Source organism: Heteronotia binoei, chromosome 14 (genome assembly GCF_032191835.1).
Source record: "Heteronotia binoei isolate CCM8104 ecotype False Entrance Well chromosome 14, APGP_CSIRO_Hbin_v1, whole genome shotgun sequence".
In the NCBI taxonomy this organism is placed as follows: domain Eukaryota; kingdom Metazoa; phylum Chordata; class Lepidosauria; order Squamata; family Gekkonidae; genus Heteronotia; species Heteronotia binoei.
Window position 1 is genome coordinate 64950257 of NC_083236.1, and position 6624 is coordinate 64956880.

Here is a 6624-nt window from a genome sequence, read left to right on the forward strand (position 1 = left end):
ATGGGGGGCGTGGCCTAATATGCAAAGGAGCTCCTGCTAGAATTCCACCCCTGGCTGTATCATGGGGGCGTGGCCTAATATGCAAAGGAGCTCCTGCTAGAATTCCACCCTGGTGGGGGGAGATCTCCTGCAATTGCAGAGATCAGTTCCCCTGGAGCAAAAGGCTGCCTTGGAAGGTGGGCTCTGTGGCATTCCGCTCCTCTGAGGTCTAGGGCCACCAGGTAGGTGCCAGCCAGGTCCAATTCAAGAAGTAGCTGTGGACTTTGGGGGAGGAGCCAGGAGACATTGGGGATGGAGCCATTGGGGTGGGAATAATGAAGGAGAGGGGCACCTTCTTTGGGGGCTCATAGATTTGGACGGCCTGGTCCAAGCTTTCTGAAGCCTCAAGGAATTTTGAGGAGAGTCATCATATGCTATGCTGAAAATTTGGTGCCTCTATCTCAAAAAACAGCCCCCCCCCCAAGCCAAACAATCCACTTGGGGATGGGATGGTGGCTCAGTGGTAGAGCATCTGCTTGTGAAGCAGAAGGTCCCAGGTTCAATCCCTGGCATCTCCAAAAAAGGGTCCAGCCAAATAGGTGTGAAAAACCTCAGCTTGAGACCCTGGAGAGCCGCTGCCAGTCTGAGTAGACAATAATGACATTGATGGACCAAGGGTCTGATTCAGTATAAGGCAGCTTCGTATTTTCAAGCCTCAGACACCTGTCAATCAATTCTCCATTATAACCTATGGCAGGGGTGGCCAACTGTAGGCTGCTCTGAGACTCTGAAATTCAAAGTGAAGGGTGGGATATAAATGCATCATCATCATCATCATCATCATCATCATCATCATCATCATCATCATCACCATCACCATCACCATCACCATCACCATCACCATCACCATCATCCTCTTCTCCTCCTCCTCCTTCTTCTTCTCCTTCTGTGCAGGCTGCTCTCAGTGGCTGTTCATCCAGGGTCTCCACAGGGAAAGGTCTTTGAATTCGAGATGCTGTGGAAACCGATCCCCCTAGGGTATAATGGAGAATTGATCTGCAGTTATCTAGGGCACAGGGGGGGGCTATTGTTTGCAGTAGGGGCACCAAATTTTCAGCATAGCATGTGATGCCTCTCCTCAAAAGACCACCCCCCAAGTTGCAAAAAGATTGGATCAGGGTGTCCAATTCTATGTGTCCCAAAAGAAGGTGCCTCTAGCCTTCATTCTTTCCAGTGGAGGGAAGGCATTTAAAAGGTGTGCGGTCCCTTTAAATGTGATGACCAGAACTCCCTTTGGAGTTCAGTTATGCTTGTCACAACCTTGTTCCTGGCTCAACCCGCAAGTCCCCAGATATTTTCTGAATTGGACTTCGCAACCCTTCTCATCACCCTCTACTGATTCTCTCTATCTCCATCTTTATTTTTTTTTTGTGCATCATAATAATCCAACTCCCAAACACTGTCATGATATTTAGAGCATCAGTCAGCAAAGTTGCCAACCTGAAGGATGCAACTAAGGTAGTCTTTGATACGGAAAAGCAAGTGTGGCGGGGGGGGGGCGGAGGAATGCAGCATACACAGAAAAGGAAACGGGGGTGGTGGTGGTAAAGTGGCATACAAGAAACTAGCAAGGAGGCTACAAAATTAGCCCACTTTTGGGTTGTGCTCCCAAAATTTAATGCCATGAAAGGCTTTCTGAGAACAGCAGGAGATGTGGTTTCTGTTTTCTATTTTTATTTTTATTTTTTAATTTCCAAGGCGACTGAAGGTGAAGGGACATTGCATCATTTCTTTGAATTCTAGAGATGGTGAGTCACCACCAAAGACAAAAGAACTTTCAAGAAATTGATTTTAAAGATTAGGAGGGGAAGGGAAGGAATACAGAGGGTGGCAGCAAAGTCCTGTAGACAGGGCTTTTTTGGTAGAAAAAGCACAGCAGGAACTCATTTACATACTAGGCCACACGCCCGGACATCACCATTGTTCCACAAAGGGCTTTTTGGTAGAAAATGCCCAGCAGGAACTCATTTGCATATTAGGCCACACCCCCTGACATCACCATTGTTTCACACAGGTCTTTTTGGCAGAAAATGCCCAGCAGGAACTCATTTGCATATTAGGTCACACCCCCTGACATCACCATTGTTTCACACAGTGCTTTTTGGCAGAAAATGCCCAGCAGGAACTCATGTGCATATGAGGCCACACCCCGTGACATCACCATAGTGTCACACAATGCTTTGTTTTGTAAAGGAAGCCCAGCAGGAACTCGTTTGCATATTAGGCCACATCCCCTGACACCAAGCCAGCCAGAACTGCATTCCTGTGTATTCCTGCTAAAAAACCCCTGCTTGTAGAGACCCGTACTGTGTGTGAATAGGGGGTAGGTGAATGCTGTTGAAATCTGCCAGGGAGTGGGCTGGGAGACAATAAATGCCTTCTTGAGAGCGGAGCAGTCACCTTTGCTCTGAATCACAGGCATCCCCTCTTATTGGACTCTACTCTGGGACCCAGGAGATTTATATAGCGCTCGTCCAGTCTCAAATGGATCCGTTTTGAGTCAGGTGGTTGACCGAGAGGCGGCTGGAGATCTTCAAGGATTCGCAGAGGAAGTGGATTGTTTGGATCCTGGTTTCATTCCCGGTTGAGGGACCAGAATAACCTTGGTTTCACCATTCACTGAAAAACACCTCTGTGGTGTATTCCTCTGTGTGGGAAAGGGGATGCTCCCTCCCATGAAAGCGCCTGTGATTTAACTTGGGATAGGAGCCTTTCCCATAATAACCAGCCCTGGGAGATGGTTAGAGAAGAAGATTGCAGATTTATACCCCACCCGTCTCTCTGAATCAGAGACTCAGAGCGGCTTACAATATCCTGTATCTTCTTCCCCCACAACAGACACCCTGTGAAGTGGGTGGGGCTGAGAGGGCTCTCCCAGAAGCTGCCCTTTCAAAGACAACCTCTGCCAGAGCTATGGCTGACCCAAGGCCATTCCAGCAGCTGCAAGTGGAGGAGTGGGGAATCAAACCCGGTTCTTCCAGATAAGAGTCTGCACACTTAACTACTACACCAAACTGGCTCTTTCAACCACCCTTTCAAGGACAACCTCTGCCAGAGCTCTGGCTGACCCAAGGCCATTCCAGCAGCTGCAAGTGGAGGAGTGGGGAATCAAACCCAGTTCTCCCAGACAAGAGTTCACACATTTAACCACTACACCAAACTGGCTCTCTTTCCCATAATAGGGAAAGGTGGAAAAGCAAAAGAGGAACTGAGAATCCAATCGGTCAGTGATCACCAAAAGGTTGCTGCTGCGAAAGGAATGGGACCGTTTTGGCCCCCTCCTCCTCCAACGCCCATCTCCAATCTGTGTATTAAAATACATGTGGCTGAACCATTGAAACTCAAGGGTTGTAGGGTTTTATTTGTTTGGGGGGGTTTGCCTTTCGTTCTCACTTCCAGCTGCATGAAACATACATCTCTCTCTCTCGGCTTGGCTTCGCGAACGAAGATTTAAGAAGGGTGCAATAGTCCACGTCTGCTGCAGGCTCGCTGGTGGCTGACAAGACCAATGCGGGACAGGCAGGTCCGGCCACAGTGGCTGCAGGGAAAAGTCTGATTTAGGGTTGGTGCTGTAGCAGTGCGATTCTTCCGCAATCTCCTTTTGTCCTCAAGACCAGCTATGCGTGCGTTCTCAAAAGAAGAGACAGCCTGGTGGATGGTGTGCCTCCATGCTTTGCGATCTGAGGCTAGGTCAGACCACTGGTGATGGTTGATGCGACAGGTGCCAAGGGATTTCTTCAAGGAGTCCTTGTACCTCTTCTTTGGTGCCCCTCTATTTCGATGGCCGGTGGAGAGTTTGCCATACAGGGCAATCTTGGGAAGGCGGTGGTTTTCCATCCTAGAAATATGCCCTGCCCAGCGCAGCTGCGTCTTCAACAGCAGTGCCTCGATGCTGGTAACCTCCGCCCGCTCGAGAACTTCAGTGTTAGTCACAAAGTCACTCCAGTGGATGTTGAGGATGGTGCGAAGGCAGCGCTGATGAAAGCGCTCAAGGAGTCGCAGGTGATGACGGTATAAAACCCACGATTCGGAGCCGTAGATGAGGGTTGTCATCACAACCGCTTTGTAAACATTGATCTTTGTGCCTTTTTTCAGATGCTTGTTGCTCCACACTCTTGTGTGCAGCTGTGTTCAGAAATGGCAACCCCCTCCTCCCCCACACTGTCTGACCTGGATGACCCAGCCAGGGGTAGGGGACATTGGCTCTTCAGATGTTTTTTGCCTACAACTCCCATCAGCGCCAGCCAGCATGGCCATTGGCTGAGGCTGATGGAAGTTGTAGGCAAAAAAACATCTGGAGAGTCAACGTTCCCTACCCCTGGCAGGCTAACCTGATCTCATCAAGGGTCGCCAAGTCTAATTCAAGAAATAGGGGGGGGGGGGGGGTGGAGCCAGGAGACATCAGGGGTGGAGACAGTAGCAAGGTTGCGACAAGCCTGATTGAACTCCAAAGAGGGTTCTGGCCATTGCATTTAAAGGGTCTGCGCACCTTTTAAATGCCTTCCCTCCACTGGAAATAATGAAGGACAGGGCACCTTTGTTTGGGGCTCATAGAACTGGACCCCTTTTGAACCTTTTGAAACTTGGAGAGTATTTTGGGAAGATGTGCTGAATGCTATGCTGCAAATTTGATGCCTCTACCTAAAATGACAGCCCCCCCCCCCAGAGCTCCAGATACCCGCAGATCATTCACCATTATACCCTATGGGAATCTGTCTCCATAGGAAATAATGGGGTGTCCAACAGACATTTCCCCCCCACACACACACTTTCTGATGACCCTGAAGTGGGGGGAGAGCCTCCAAGCTGAGGGATCTCCTGCCCCCACCTGGGGATTGGCGACCCTAATCTCATCAGATCTTGGAAGCTTAGCAGGGTCAGCCCTGATTAGTATTTGGATGGGACCACTGAGGAACTCCAGAGACAGGCAATAGTAAACCACCCCTGAAATCTCCAGTCTTGAAAAATGCAATGGCGTTTCCTAGAGACTGGGCTATGATAGGATTGCCAACATCCAGGTGGCTCCTGGAGGTCTCCTGGCCTCCCAGCTGATCTCCAGACGATGGAGATCAGTTCCCCTGGAGAAAATGGCTGCTTTGGAGGGCGGACTCTGTGACATTGTACCCCATTGCACTCCCTTCCCTCCCTAATCCCCACCTTCCCCAGGATCCATCTGCAAAATCTCCAGGTGTTTCCCATCCTAGATCTGCCCACCCAAGGTGACCCTCAATAGCCTTAGGGCATGTATCTCAATCCAAGAGTCAGTTTGGAGTAGTGGTTAAATGCGCGGACTCTTATCTGGGAGAACTGGGTTTGATTCCCCACTCCTCCACTTGCACCTGCTGGGATGGCCTTGGGTCAGCCATAGCTCTGGCAGAGGTTGTCCTTGAAAGGGCAGCTGCTGTGAGAGCCCTCTCAGCCCCACCCACCTCACAGGGTGTCTGTTGTGGGGGAAGGAGATTGTACTGAGTCTCTGATTCAGAGAGAAGGGAGGGGTATAAATCTAATCTCCTCCTCCTCTTTTTCACCTCCTTTTCTTCTTCTTCACCTCCTCCTCTTCTTCTTTCTTCTCCTTCTTCTTCACCTCCTCCTCTTCTTTTTCTTTTTCTTCACCTCCTCTTCTTCTTTCTTCTCCTTTTTCTTCTTCTTCACCTCCTCTTCTTCTTTCTTCTCCTTTTTCTTCTTCTTCACCTCCTCTTCTTCTTTCTTCTTCTTCTCCACCTCCTCTTCTTCTTTCTTCTCCTTCTTCTTCTTCACCTCCTCTTCTTCTTTCTTCTCCTTTTTCTTCTTCACCTCCTCCTGTTCTTCTTTTCTCCTTTTTCATCTCTTCCTCCTTTTCTTCTCCTTCTTCTTCACCTCCTCTTCTTTTTCTTTCTTCTTCTCCTTCTTCTTCTTCACCTCCTCCTCCTCCTCATCTTCTTCTTTTCTCCTTCTTCATCTCCTCCTCTTCTTTCTTCTTGTTTTCCATTTTCTTCACCTCCTCTTCTTCTTCTTTCTTCTCCTTCTTTACCTCCTCCTCTTCTTCTTTTATCCTTCTTCATTTCCTCTTCTTCTTTCTTTTCCTTCTCCTTCCTCTTCACCTCCTCCTCTTCCTCTCCTCCTCCTCTGGGCAAGGCCTACTTGTCACCTGGATTTCCTTGCTAAGTTGTCTTGAGGCTGATCAAGCAGCCCTGTGGTCTTCTGCTCAGCAAGGGGCTTTTCCTTCTCACCGGAAGGCACAAGAATTGCTTCCCCGAGAATTTGTGAAAGGGCAAAAAGTGAGCAAAATAAATGGCATGCAAATAGAGAGCTAAAAATGAACAGAACCCTGTTCCACTGCCATGTAACTAGTTTGCACCAATGTGTTTATGGCCCAGGGGAAGGGGGGCTCTGTTTGCAGGATGAAGCTGTCCTTCCCTTGTTTGCATAAACTGGCTGCAATGATCCGGGCCGTGGAAACTTCTGAAGCAGTTGTGTGAAGCTATATTTTTTGCTCTCCATACGGTAGAGCTGCCAAAACCACAGGTGGGGGCAGGGGATTCCCCAGTTTGGCGGCCCTCCCCTCCCTGCTTCAGGGTTATCACAAAGCGGGGGTGGGGGGGGATG

General features: G+C 49.3%; 1 non-coding gene across 1 annotated transcript; it reads left to right on the plus strand.

Moving 5' to 3' along the window:
* Positions 1–490: 490 nt before the first annotated feature.
* Positions 491–557, plus strand: TRNAH-GUG (transfer RNA histidin (anticodon GUG)). Its single transcript has one exon. It is a non-coding gene; the product is annotated as a tRNA-His (tRNA).
* The last annotated feature ends 6067 nt before the right edge of the window (positions 558–6624 follow it).